The sequence below is a fragment of the Myotis yumanensis genome, unplaced genomic scaffold (genome assembly GCF_028538775.1).
Source record: "Myotis yumanensis isolate MYYU_CA2020_CCGP unplaced genomic scaffold, mMyoYum1.0.hap1 SCAF_21, whole genome shotgun sequence".
Classification (NCBI taxonomy): Eukaryota; Metazoa; Chordata; class Mammalia; order Chiroptera; family Vespertilionidae; genus Myotis; species Myotis yumanensis.
The window spans coordinates 7,673,708-7,689,365 of record NW_027223772.1 but is presented as its reverse complement, the minus strand read 5'-3'; positions in this window follow the sequence as shown (position 1 = coordinate 7,689,365).

Sequence of the window (15,658 nt, the reverse complement as noted above, 5' to 3'; positions counted from 1 at the left end):
CAGGAGGGTAATGTCTTTTCTTCAGGCCAGTATTTTCTTTCCAAAGACTCATTGGTCACTAGAAGGCCTTGAATATGTGTAACAGTTTAACCCAACTGCAGGTTCATAGGTAGATAAGTTGGCATTCACCAAAATAGGGGATGCCAGATAATTAGCCCCTGTTACAGTTAATGGTTTCAGCTCTTCACTGGGAGCTTGATGAAATGAGTTGGCTTTTGAAGGCAGAGGATGAATGTGTTTACACATTCTTCACCTAACACAGCTCACTTTGTGCTTGGGTATCTTGGTTCTTGGCAGTTTAGCAGATTCTATTATACTCGAGATTTTAATTGGAAGATGATGATTATAACTCTGGCTTTAATCTACATTAATTATAAAAGCAGACATCGCGTTCTTTCACAGCATTTCTCATTTCTGTGAATGACTATATTTAGTTTTTTAAAGGATTTGCCCTATTCATGCATTTCCTTTTTTCCAGGGTAATATTGAATCTCTTTCAGAGATTCTGTTTTTTATTACCATGACTAAACAATACCACATGTTCTTTCAAAGACTTAAAAAATAAGATAGCTTGGATCTTTTTGAAATATCCATCTTGTTATTAATAAAATATTATCTTGTTAGCTTTTGTCTTTTCCTTAAGTGTAACATGAAAGTATCAAACTCTTCACTTTAGAATGTTATAAAGATAGTTTGATTATGTACAAGCAGATAAATATTAACAGTCTGGCTAGACTTAGCATGATTTTGCCTTACTTTAGGCTCTAATTAGAGTCTAATGTAATTGCTGGAATTAAAAAACATTATCTGTCAAATATTTATGCACAGAAATCTATGTGCCAGCCTCTAAGTGTTAGGGATACCGAATTAAACACACACACACACACACACACACACACACACACACACACAGTTTAGGAATAGCCTGTATTAGGTTTTTGTTGGTGCTATAGCAAATTACCACAAACTTAGTTTTCTGTGTTGTTTTTTTTTTAACAAAAAATATTTATTATCTCACAGTTTCTTTGGGGCAGGATACAGAGTTGCTGATTTTGGTTCTCTGGTTAGAGTCCTTCAAGGCCAAAATCAAGATATCAGCAAGAGTTTATTCCTTTTTGGAGACTCTGAGGGAGGATCTGCTCCCAAGCTCACTCACCCTGTTGACAGAATTCAGTTCCATGTTCCTCTGCTTCATCTCTGTCTCCTTGGCCTTCCTTTTCTATGTTTAAGGGCTCATATGATTACATCAACACACCAGAAAATCCAGGGTAATCTTATTTAAATGTCAACTGATTAGGAACCTTAACCTCACCTGCAAAGTCCCTTCATAACAGTATCAACCTTAGTGCCGGATCAAAGAACCAGGAGATCAGAATCCTGGGGGGACCGCAGAACTCTACCTATGACACTGCTGATGTTCTCTATGACATTTTTGAAGTTTTGTTTTGAGACAATAGTTTGACCCATAGCATATAAAAATTCACTTAACAATGAAAAATTTTGCAGTATTTATTATTGGTGGTTTATTTATTTTCATCATCTGCATCAACATAGAGGAACTCTGTGTTTACCTAGAATAAGCACACCAATAATGGAATTGTCAAAATAAACTCATTTTTTTATTTTATCTAGTTCTCAGTAATAGTGAATACCAATGGCATGGAGTCCACTTGAATAAAAATGAAAAGATAATGAACGAGTAGCAGGAATACAGATTGGGTATAAATTCATATGTGACTGGGTCTTGCTGTACCAAAAGGTTTCTAAGAGGAATTTTCTTTGAATTTGACTGAAGGATACTTGGATAATGAAAAAAGATGTGCGCTCAGCCATTAAATATATTTGTCACAATTTCCCAGATATGCCTGATCTTAAGTATTTTATATGACGGCTACTTCCTCAGGGGGCACACGTTAGAAGGGCCGTTGTCCCAGGCCTGCTGAGAATGATCTCAAAACGTTCAAAATGCAGTATGTTTTGTCATATGAGAGGTGTGCCTTGATAAGTCACATTCTGATTTGTCTTTCTATAATCTTAATTTTGAGAGGTGGTGGCAGAGTGATGGTGATAATTAAGGCAATGAGAATGACAAGAGAAGTAGGATACTTATGGTGTGTGTGCATGCACAATAATATGCACATAATGGAATATTAAAATATTAGAAGTGGAAAATAGAAAACATTTTGGGAAAACCACATAATTATAATGGAAAAATTATTAGAGTAGTATTATTATAATGGTTCAAAAAAGTGTGATTACATTTTTTAATAATTTTATGTTAGCTTTTATAGAAAATAATCTTATGTATTTTGCAGTCATAAAATACTACTTGCTCTTGTGTTAAGGAAAAATATGTTTGCTAAATGTAATCTCCTTTAAAGTATATTCTTAGCCTTGTGAATATTTTTTCTTTTTTCAAAATTTATTAATGATATTTTGAGATAAAAATAGTTGTCATGTGTCCATAAAACTTCTTACTCTTATCGAAGATTGACAATAATGGTATTGGTATTATGAAAGACTCTTTAAATTTACCAGTCTGCAGGAAAAAAATAAACTTAAATAATTGAAACCTAGAATGCCTATTGTAAAATTACAAAGAAAATACTTGTGAGGTAGAAGTGTGTGTGTGTGTGTGTGTGTGTGCATGCGCGAGCGCACATGTGTGTGCTTTTGTGTGTATGTGTGTGTGTGAGAGAGAGAAAATATTGTTATGGATGTGTGGCAAGATAAATCTAATATTTGAAATCAAGTTTTTGAAAAAATAATTTTATTGATTTCAAAGAGGAAGGGAGAGGGAGAGAGAGTGAGAAGCATCAATGATGAGAGATAATTATTGATTGGCTGTCTCCTGCACGCCCACACTGGGGATTGAGCCCACAAGCCAGGCAAATGCCCTGACTGGGAATCAAACCATAACCTCCTTGTTCATAGATCAACTCTCTACCACTGAGCAATGCCGGCCAAGCTCAAGTTCTTTTACATATTTAACATTTAAAATAAGTTATTGAGTATCTAAAGTGTACTCAGCACAGAGGTTATAGGGGACATAATTTTGAAAAAGAGTGACATGATTCCTAAGAGAATTAAAACTTAATTGGCTAAAAAAAAATTGGTTCAAATAAAAAAATCATGGGTAAGGACCTCTATATGAAAGTTTATAAAATGAGCATTAGACTGATCAATCTAAATTTTAAGAGCAATTAAAAAATAACATAATAGAATTTCACAATGATTTTCCTCTTTATTTATATTATTTGTCTCCTTTTTTAAATTTTCCTTTATATATAAGAAAATATCCCAACATTTGCTACAGTTTTTTCTTCATAAAGAGAATACACACAACAAATCAGTTTATAGGTGACCTTCAATTATTTTAATCAAGATGATTATTTTAATTGACTTTTGAGCAAATGTGAAATGATCGTGGAAACCAACAAGTGCCAGTGCCCATTACTGAAGGATCTGTTGGCATTTGAAGATAATAAGGGGAATATAAAAGCCACTGACTCCTTACAGTCAATTTAAGTGTCTTTCCAATTCTGTTTTTTATGCTTATCCAGTTTCTGTAATGAATAGAACTTCTAATGGAAATAATGTGAATTAGTACAGAGGCTGGGATTGAATTAGCAATACTGAACCTTCCATTGATGAGCTTTCTAAGGAAATGAGAAAACGTGACACAGCATCATTAGAATATCATTGGTACTCCCATACTGAAATTCTCAGGATGACTTCAGTTTATTTTCACACACCCTCAGGTCATCAAGGAAAAATTGCCCACTCTTGGAGGTGGGTTGAGAGCAGTTGAAAGACCCGAGTAAATGTAGAAGGGTAGCTGCTCATCCTCCTACTGAAACATTATCTGTATTATTTCATGTAGAACTATAGATTACAGAATCCTATATAATAAAAGCCCAATATGCAAATTGTCTCCTCAGATAGTCATTGCCCGGGAGTTCGACCACTTGCTATAATGTGTGCTGACCACCAGGGGGTGGCGTGGGACATGGCAGGCATTGGCAATGTGGCACTGGCAGCGGGCAGCAGTAGAGGCACTGCCAGCCATGATGAGCCCCAACGAGAGCATAACTGCGGCAGGATGGTGGAGCAGGTAAGCGGGCAGTGCCAGACCAAGGCGGCCTGCCAATCACCTTGCAGATGGTAACTAGTGGCAGCAGTAGGGGGCATAGGGAGTGGGCAGCGCCAGGCCAAAGTGGGGTTCCAGGTGGGGCTGTGGGGCTGCGAGGCTGGGGGTGTAAGCTAGGCCTGATCTCCACAGGCCACCCCGAGGGACCACACCTATGCATGAATTTTGTGCACTGGGCCTCTAGTTATAATATAAGAAAAGTGAGTACCAATTGTCTATTTAAATCCTTTGTCCAGATCTTTGGAGTGGCAGTCAATCTACATTTCCCAGCCCCCTTGCTGTTGAAATGGCCATATATCTAAATTCTCATCAGTGGGTCTGAGTGCTCGTGGTATAAACCTCTTTCCTACATAGATCACAAAACACTGTGACAAAATTTCCCTCATGCTTTTCTCCTCTGCCAACTGGATACAAATGGAGATCAAGCCAAGGAGATGGTACAGCCAGAGATGAAGGGAGCTGGATCCCTGAGTTTATTCAGGGCGGAAGACCACCCTTAAGAGAATACACACATGTTTTAGAATCTATTTATTATCAATTAAACATTACCAGATTGCCCTCAATCCAGAAAAATAATATATCTTTTGGAACGTTAATACTATCATTTTTGTTACATTCTGTGACTCAAAACTCACAAGATCAGAAATAATAAAAACAGCTCTAAGTGGAAAGGAATTGTTATTTAGTTAAGTTTAAATTTGACTATTTGTAACATTCACAGTGGTTCCAAATTTTTTTTAAAAAAGAATCAATATAAACGGTTGTGATTAATTTAATGTGATGTTTATTTATTCTATCCCTGTTTTTAGGCAAATAATATAGAACATTTTACCCGTTAATTTATTTATTTTAAAGAGCTACTCTGTTGCATAACTAATGGACATAAGACACTGGGGGGTAAGGGAGGGTAGTGGTTTGTCAAGGGCGGGGGGGGGGAAAAAGGATACTTATGTAATACCCTTTGTAATACTTTAAGAGGAAAATAAAAAAAAAACAAAAAACAAAAAACAAAAAACAAAAAACAAAAAACAAAAAAAAAAAAAAACAAAAAAAAAAAAAGCTACTCTGTTAAGTGATAGAAGTACAGAGTGACCAAGGCAGGCAAAGCCATGCCTTCAGGAGGTCTGCAACCCTGGAGGAGACAAATATTAAATAAATTATTGCCATTTGTTCTATCAGAAACAGTGTACAAAGAATGGTTAAGTTTCTGAAACTTGTCTTCTCTTATCGCCAACATAAAATTATAGATCCCACAAAATACAAAGTAATACATATTACCTAATCAATGATTACAATTCATTCATAAGTAGGGAACAGAGGCCTAAAGAAAGTACTGTTTATTCTACATTCACTTATATCTGGGTCAGAGTGTCGAAGGGAGGCAACTGATGGATATCTCTCACATCAGTGTTCCTCCCCCACTTCCTGCTTCTCTCTCTAAAATAAAAAAAAAACATATCCTTGCCCTAGCCAGTTGGGCTCAGTGGATAGAGCACCGGCCTGCAGCCTGAAGGGTCCTGGGTTCAATTTCAGTCAAGGGAACATGCCCAGGTTGCTGGCTTGATCCCCAGTGCAGGGCATGCAGGAGACAGCCTATCAGTGATTCTCTTTCATCATTGATGTTTCTATCTCTCTCTTCCTTTCCCTTCCTCTCTGAAATCAATAAAAATATATTTAACACACACACACACACACACACACACACACATCCTCAGGTGAGGATTAGAAATAAAGATAAAAAGATAACCCTTTTCAGGATATGTTGATCACTAATGGATAAGAAAGCAAAGAATATTTAGAGATGCACATGGATTAAGGTCTGGTGTATATTAAAATGCCATGTTCAGGAAACTTTAAGAAGATAGATATGGATGGAGCTTAGAATTTGTGTAGAGGAATTATTGCTAGTGACAAGATTTAAGAAAAAGCCTGGCAAATATAGAGTACTCCAGTTACGGAAGGCATATTATGTTGTATGAGATTGCGTGCAATTTTGCCTACCGTAGTAGAGATCCATGCTTTTACACATTGTTTCCAAGGACAGATTTTCCATTCAGAAAGTTTACTCGGGCATCAGAATACAAATTAGAATTTGTAGATAAGGACTACAGTCTGTGGAACTATTTGAAGTCTCTTTCAAAACTTCAGATGAGACGTAATGAGGGTAGAAATAGTGGGTATAGAGAGGGAGCGTGGATGGGATACCTAAGAGGTAACTGAAAAACCTTTCTTATTTTTCATGGAGAGTGCAGGAGAGGAAGTGGTTAAGGATGAATCACAGGTTTCTGATTAAGGTTATAGGGTGAGTCCTAAGCCAGCACAAGAAATACAGAATGAGCCATGTGTTTGGATAAACGAAGAATTAGTCAAGTTTGAAATATATTGTGCTTGATATTCCTGCTGAAAATATACAGTAGAAAATTGATTATAAAGGTCTGGTTATAATTGGCCCTGAAATATACATAGAGATTGATTGTTTTGAAGGTGGCAGTAGAACCCTTGATTTGTATATGATCACCGGTCCAGTGTATAGAATGAGAAGAAAATGTAAGGGAAAACATGTTTAAAGTAACAGAGAGAAGGAGAAGAGGGAGGCATAGCAGAAGACTAAGGAAGGTAGTACAGGTAGGAGGGGACTCCGCAGAGTGGATTCCCACAGGCTTAGGAAATTCCGGCCATGGGGAGAGGTCAGCAGTGCAAACGCCTCCCAGAGAGCCTGTGTACTGAAAGGCGAAATGGGACCTGTGAACCTGGCAAAGGGAAATCACAAATGCGGGTATAAGAGCAGTTTTACTGCAGCGACTAGGGCAGACCTCTGGGAGTTTCGGGGAGCAGGAGAGAAAAATGAGAAAATAGATCATTCTTTCAAGAGAACAATTTTGTAGGGAACAACAATGCAAATTAATATTAAGTCTTTACAAAGCTATGTAGGTTCAAAGAAAGTGTTTTACTTTTTATTTCTAATTGAAGAGACTTGCATGTATGTGAAGGAAAGGAACTGGGAGAGAAAGGTTTGAACCATGTTAATATTGCTGACACAGCAAGAAGCATGATGGCTTAGAAGGGGGTGGGATCTAAAGCTTGGATAAAGGATGTGAAAAAAGAGGAAAGAGTTATAAAGACTATTGAAACAGGTAAGTGTGGTGGCAGAATATTTAAGACAAAAAGCATTATTCCTTCATTGATTTTACATATAAAAGCAAACATTTTTATTTATTAAAATTAATTCAAAATGGATTGTAGACATAAACTTAAAACCTAAAACTATAGAAGTCCTAGGAGAATATATGAGAAAATCTTTTGACTTGAGGTTGGGCAAAGGATTCCCAGATGTAAAACCAAAAGTGTGACCCATAAAAAAACAAGCTGATAAACTGACTTAATTGTAATTAAAAGGTTCTGCTCTGTGAGACATTAATAAGAGAATGAAAAGATAAGCCACAGATGGGAGGACACATTTGCAAATCACCTATTTGATAAGAGACTCATTATGAGAATATATAAAGAATTATCAAAACTTAGTAATAAGAAAATACAATGCAATAACAATGCAAAAGAAAATGTTGGATTAGACACTTCACCAAAGAAGATACAACTTTAGCAAGTAAGCCCATGAAAAGATGCTCAACACCGTCTTAGTATAATGCAATTTTTAAAACACAGTGACATGCTATCATATACCTACTACAAAGTATAAAATGTAGAAAGATTGAGCAGGATGGCTGGCATGGTTCAGTGGTTGAGTGTCAACCTATGAACCAGGAGGTCACAGTTTATTACCTGTCAGGATACATGCCCAGATTGTGGTCTTGATCCTAACAGGGGCCATGCAGGAGGCAGCCAATCAATGATTATCGCTGAACATCAATGTTTCTATCTCTCTCTCCCTCTCTGAAATCAATAAAAATATTAAGAAAAATAAAAAAAAGATCGATCATATTAATTTTTGGCAAGGATAGGAAACAATTGGAACATTCAAAGACTGCTGGTGAGAATGTACAATTTGGGGAAAAAAGTGTTGCAGTTTCTTACAAAGTTAAACATACACCTATCATGTGATCCAGACTTTTTAATTCTGGATATTACCCAATATTAAAAAACCCACATATTACCCTGGCTGGGTGGCTCCGTTGGTTGGAGCATCATCCAGTATACCAAAAAGGTTTCAGGTTTAACACCCAGTCGGAGCGTGTATGGGAGGTAACTGATAGGTATTTCTTCCACATCAATGTATCTCTCTCTCTCTCTCTTTCTCTCTCTCTCTCTCTCTCTCTCTCTCTCTCCCTCTCTCTATAAATCAACAAAAACATGCCTTGGGTGAGGGTTAAAAAACAACAACCTACATATCTATAACAGTACTTGCAATAAATGTCTATGACATCTTTATTTGTAATATCCCCAACCAAAAAATAACACAAATGTCCAGCAATAGGTAAATGGATGAAAAACTGGTATGTCCTTTCAGTGGACTATTACTCAGTAATAAAAAAGGAATCTATTGAAACAGCAACAACATGGACAGACTTCAAAGAAGCCATACCCGAAAGAGTCCTTTTTTTTTTTTATAAATTCTAGAAAATCCAATCTAACCTATCGTGACAGATAGCTATCAGTTGTCTGGTGTATCCGTATGCTAGGGTTACCCTAACAAAACAGCACAGATGAGATGCCTTAAACTACAGAAATTTATTTTCTCAATTATCAAGGCCAAAAGTCTGAGATCAAGTTACTGACAGGTTTGATTTCATCTTGAGGTTTCTCTCGCTGGTTTGCGGATGGCTGCTTTCTCCTGTGTCCTCTTGTGGCCTTTCCTCTGTGCACATATGGCCCTGGTGTCTCTCTGTGTCCAATTTCCTCTACTTACAAGGCAACAGTCAGATCGCATTTGGGCCTACCCTATGGGCCTCACTGTAGCTTAATCACCTCTTTGAAGGCCCCATGTCCAAATACAATTGCATTCTGAGGCACCAGTAGCTAGGACATCACCATGTGTATGTTGGGAAGGCATAATTCAGCCCACAACACCTGGGGATGGAGGACAGAGAGAGGGATTGCACAAGGACAGGAGGAAATTTGTGGAGAATAAAGCAAATGTTCAATATCTTGTGAAGATGGATTCATGTGAGTATTCATATGTCAAACATGATCAAATTGTCTGCTTTAAATGTATGCAGTTTATTATGTGTCAATTGTATCTTAAACCTGTCAAAATGTTAGAAAAGATATGCATTGAACCCTCATAAAATCTGATGCAGCAGAAGATTCAATCTCATCAATATCATTTTAATTTATCAGGATATTTTAAGCCAGTTACCTGATATCAGCATTTTTGTTTTTAGTATCTTTGTGGGCAAAACCTTTGCTAGTTGAAGATGTACACACCTCCTTCTGAAACCAGAGAACTCAGCATGTGATTATGAAAACATTGCTTACGTTACCAAGTGAAGGGAGCAGTATTACTATAAATCAGTTCAAAATATTTATTGTTCGCCCAATCAATGAAAGCAATCACTACAGCAATTTTCAGGAGAAATAAATTAATAGCACAGGGGTCTGGCACTCAGGGAGCCCAAGGTGTAAGGACATGACTCCCTTTTATGAATTCCATGCAGGAGACCTCATTTCCTTTTAGATTAAATACTTCCCAAGACACACAACTTCTTAAAAGAGCTCAGTCCAATTTGGGGACATGTCAATTTTTAGACTGCAATGAAGGACAAATGGCAAGAATCAATGATAATCACTTTAGCATAGATAATACAATCAGGGATGAATAATTGCTGAATTGTAGCACAGATGATTTTGCTGCGTAGCATGACTGTGGGAGCCACATAATCTTCATTCAACAGATCACACTGCTAAGAAATATTATTTAATAATCTGATGTGCTATTACCGAGAGGGATCAGTCTTAGCAAAATGGAAGACCATTACATACTGAGGAGACTGATAATTTTTTCTTGACAAGTTTGGTTCAAAAATCAGTAGCAGGAAGGAGAGAATCAGAAAGCACTCAGTGCCAAGGAACACATTTATTTCTTAGATAATTTGACAAAGATGGCACAGGTCTAGTTTTCCATGATTTGTTTCCATGTTAATTTAGCCTACCATTCTTTGCTATGTTAGTAGAGACTATATGCAGCTAACACTAGATGGTATTGTGGCTCCTTCAATTCAGCTGGCTTCCTGAGTGAGAGGCACTTTCTATGTGTGATTGGTGTGCAACACAGGTATGAGATCAATACCTCCTAGAAAAAATAGCTCTTTGTTAATAAAATATGGCCTAAGAAAACATAAGACTGGCCTGTTTTTTAGTTTTAAACTTAAATGAATATGTTCATGGCACTCATGGTGTATATCCTCAAATACTAATATTTGTACTTTGTCAAGAAAATACTATTGAGAAAATAGAAAGAGTCTAACAGGATAAATGAGTAAATGAATTGTGTCTGTTAATGTTATATATGTATTTTTTAAAATATATTTTTATTTATTTCAAAGAGGAAGGGAAAGGGAGAGAGAGATAGAAACATCAATGATGAGAGAGAACCATTGATCGGCCGCCTCCTGCACGCCCCCCCCCCCACCCCACCCCCCCCCCCCCCGAGGAGTGAGTGCGCAACCCGAGCATGTACCCTTGACTGGAATCAAACCTGGGACCCTTCAGTCTGCAGGCCAACGCTCTGCCACTGGGCCAAACCAGCTAGGGTTAATGTTATATTTAAAATGTTGCAGAAGCAGGTTCATCTTTCTCTAAAACCATACCATGAGAAAAAAATTATCTATTAATTAATTTTTTATTTTAATGAGTTCTTCAAATCAGAATTTTATTTTGCAGATGAATAGCTAGCATTTAAATGTAATAGTGAAGCTTGAATACAAGACTGACCAAATAGTTTTGTTACTGACTAGGGCATTATTAATGACAGCATTTTGCAACCACATTGTATTCAGAAGCTAGCAACGCCAAAGCCATTCATCTCTAGTGTGCATATTTGGCTTATTTATTCCCGGGTTTAGAAAACACTTCTTTGACATTTTCACTTCACAAATGGCCTGCCCACATTTTAAGGTCCAGCTTAATGTCACTTTCTCAATGAACCCGCTCCAATCTTCCTATCCAAGTGAATCCCATCATGAAAAATACAAGTAGGGTAGACCATTATGTCACATCGCCTTGGAAAATATGCATCTCCTGTTTAAACATATCCACATTGTTGAGCTGGGGACAATATCTTGCTCACCCTGAACTGATGTTCTGAATGCAGGATAAACAGTAAGCCTTTATTAAATGTTTGTAAATTGACCTTCTGACTTTATTAAGGACACATGAGACAGAAATTTTGAATGAAGCTGATATTTACTATCCTATGAGCTAAGATGTTGAGGGTACAAAAATTACTCTTTACTCTGTAATCATAAGCAAGGATTTCTTTATGATGAAGAATCCGTGGTTTAATAAGAAAGAGTTGTTACTTTTCAAACTCTTCAATATATTTCTATGGTAAGCTTCCAGAAGTCAGGGCTCTTTTATTCTACTCAAGACTTCTATATATTTCCCTATAAAATACTCTATGCCTTTCGGCATAAGCCTCTTTCAAAGGCAATGAAAGTGGCCATTTTCCAAGTGTTGCTAGGACAACATACAGGAGAGCCAGTTAGGGAACTAATTAAGCTTTGTGTGTAAATTAGTTCAGCCAGATAAAGTCTGAAAGAGAAAAGGGCAGCAATTCTACCATTTCACAAAAATGTATAAGGTAGACAATTGGCCTTTCTTGATTAGATATTCCAGGGAAATAGGATCAGAATGAGACTGATTTCATAGCCTGGGGCTGCTATAATTAACCGGAAGCATTGAGATGTTAGGACAACTAGAAGTTTTGGGTTAACATTCCAGGAATGTCTAATATTAATATAAATTGAGCAGGAATCAGCAAATGTTCACTGCAAATGACGAGAGAGTAAGTATTTTCAAATTTCCTGGCCATAAGGTTGCAGTTACACTATTCAAATATGTCACTATTGCAAACTAGCCATCAATGACAAATAAATGGGTGGCTGGATTCGACCCTTGGCTGTATTTTGCTGACCTCTGGTTAATAAAGTTTAAATAAATATTTATTTTAGCAATGTCTGAATCAAAGATTAGATTTAAATATGTTGGTATATGCTAAAGCTTAGTAAGACAGTGAACAAACTTAAATTTAAGTAATTATGTATTACTTTTATTTCAACTCTTACAAATACTTTATGAAGTCTTTTTCAAATTTTCCAATCTGAATTAACCTCTTCTCATTTCCCTATTCATATGATGCACCTTTTTGTTGCAATATAATTTTAATTCGTGTCTATTCCATACATGTATTTTTCCTTCACTAAAATGTGAACTCCTTGAAATTAGGGTTTATGCATTATTCATTTTTTGTTCAAAAATTTAAAATATAGCCCTAGCTGGGAAGCTCAGTTGGTTAGAGTGCTAACCCAGTATGCTAAGGTGGTGTGTTTAACCCTGGTCAGGGCACATATAAGAAGAATTAATAAATGAATGCATAAGTAAGTGGAACAACAAATCAGCCTCTCTCTCTCTCTCTCCTCCCTCTCTCCCATCTTCTCTCTCTAAAGTCAATGAATTTTTTTAAAGTCCAACTTTGTTGAAAGAACAAGTAAAATGTTCATTTTAATCATAAATAGCTAAATTTAAAAGTAGATAATATTTATAGATTGAAATCTTTAAAAATAAAGTTCAGAAAGTTTGTGACTTAAAATCATCACTATTAATAGTAAAGCAAAGGAAGTCTAAAGACATCCCCTCTTCTTCAGTAAAAAGTTATGATGACCAGGACCTGGGTGGCAGAGTGATATTGGTCAATGAATATAAACTTCCCATTATAAGATAAACAAATTCTGGGGCTTTAATGCATAGTGCAGTGATTATACTTAATGACACTGTATTGTATACTTGAAATTTGTTGACAATAGATTTTAGATATTCTGGCCACACATATAAAAATATTACTATGTGAACCACACTAGCCGGGCTATGCTGACTTTTCTTTAAAGAAAAAACTAGACTATTCAATGATAGAAAGGTGAAGGCCAGAACCTCTAAGAAGAACAAAGAATCTCCTTTTATGTTAGAAGGGACTTGAATGAGATCTATATTCTTAGATTTTGATAGAAAGCTGACTGAGGGACTGTTGAGAAAGTACCAAAATAAAGCCATAAGTAGTTGATTATTTAAAAATCATCAGGCTGTTAGTCTGGACATACTCATAAAATAGGAATATCTTGGAAATAAAAGAAGTGGAAAGAAAAAAAAAACTGCTGTCAAAATTCAGTGCATGTTTTTGTATATAACTTATTGTTGAAGGTGTTTGGGCAGGTTTTATGTTTCATTTTACCTGCTGTTATTGATACATTGCGATAACCTGGTTATTATTTAACAGGAAAGGAGCAAAAGGAAGACTAGATAGTGTAGGCATGCCATTTACACAGCTTTGCTGGTTTAGCACTCTTCAAGTCTGTTCCCCGCTGGACAAAGGCAGGGACTGGACAAAGGCAGTTTGGATGCCTGCCCAGTAAGGTCTGAGTGATGTGAGAAGGTACTTATCTGTCAATCACACCTGGGAGCCAGTCAGTGGCCAGAATGGGCACGTCCAATGCAAGGGCACGGAACCTGAATATTTAAGCTCCTAAACAAGGGAGCATGCTCTCTTGATTTTACTCTCTTGTCTCTTACCTCTCCTGCTTGCCTGCCCTCCTGAGAGTCCTGGTGCTGGGGCAGGCTCTCCTGCATTTGCCCATGTGGCTCACAGCCCTGTGGGCTCTACACAATAGCTTAATAGACTTTAATTAACCTGATGCTCTGAGCTGGACCCAGCTGCAACATGGAATGGAAGCTCTGGATGCTGGCCTTGCTTGTGGCTTTGCTGAACCCACAGCTGCCTCTCTTTCAGGAAAGGGTTAAGGGGCATGGGACTTTACAGCCCGAGGAATGTAAGTCCACGCAAGTAAAATCATTTACCACGTCTCATTCTCCCCTGGGGGCTTCTGAAAATGCTTGTTTCAGTGGTAGCCCATGAACCTGAGCCCCACTCATGTCAGGGAAATCTGGCTCACTGATTTCTCTGGCGATATTATCTCTTATAAAAGACAGCTTGTATATAAAATTGATCTGAATCGGCATTTAGTGAATGTAATAAATCAGCAAGAAAATTCACCAAATTGACACACCGTAGTATATAAAAATATGACACTCCCAAACAGATTAAATAAGGCTGGGGAAAAACTTCTTTTTTCTTAGTTTCAATACATTTTCAAGCAAATGTCTGAAAAAATCTTTTATATAGTAAGTGAGAATTTCAAAAACAAAGATTTTATTATAGTTGCTCTAGATATGTGTTAAATATCTATCGTTTGCTTTCTTTTTTCACTTGAAATTCCATTTGTAAAGAGAAAACAGCATAGTATAATTTGTCTTTTAATGAGTAAAAAATATTCTAATGATTTCAAATCTAATAACTCCTGGGTGCTGTTGAATCTTGTAGTCTGAGTCTGTGTGCGTGTGTGTGTGTGTGTGTGTGTGTGTGTTTGTCCTGCTGCCTCTGAGATTAAATCTCATTTGATTAGATTTTTTCACATTTGACTTTTTATATTTTAACATATTCTTGAAAATTTTGTAACAAGTATAATGGAATTTTGGAGCTCAAAATTAATAACTGTTCTTGCCCAAATATTTCACATAAAAAATGAGGAGATCCCAATTATTTAAGCCATGTTATCTAAATCACCATCAGATACTGACTTATTTGAAACTGAAATCCATATATTTTGAGGCTCAGATCTAATACACAAAATACTGATTACATTTAAATATGTCTTGCTTGGAGGTTTTGAACCTTTATCTTACTGACTTTGAAATGCTCATTATGTCCGTGTATGGGGCCCTCAGATTTTTAACTCTCAACTAGTCATTGTCAAGTGAGTAAAGAGAAACCATAACAGTTGTTTTAGAGAAATAACTTAATACAGAATGTTGTTTAAACATCTATTGAATACTTGAAGAGGCAAAGGGATAACAGAGGAAGCAGCAAGAAAAATCTACCACCCCTTAGGCTGAGGGAACCCAGCTGGCCCAGTCCCCTGAGGCGAGAGCCTACCTCAGAAGCTCAGAACCTGGGTCTCAGTCCTATGGGGATGGATGCTGTCCGGAGAGTATTTTTATATCTGAAGAGATGTGATGAGGCTTTTTGGGGGAGTCTGAAAAAATACAGGAAATTGGAACCACCTACTGCTCTGGAAGGTCATTGCTGCTGCCAGGGTAAAGGACCTCTGCTGAGGTGATGCTCACAGGAACCACGGGCAACCGGCACTGCTCATTCCCTCCCCTCTAGCCTCGCCTTCTCCCTCTAGTGCCCTCTTGTGGTTGAGCCTAATAGGAAACTAGTCAGCAAAGAAGGACTGCTATTGGCAGAGTCCCAGCCCAGCAACACAAGTTAGACTTATTATT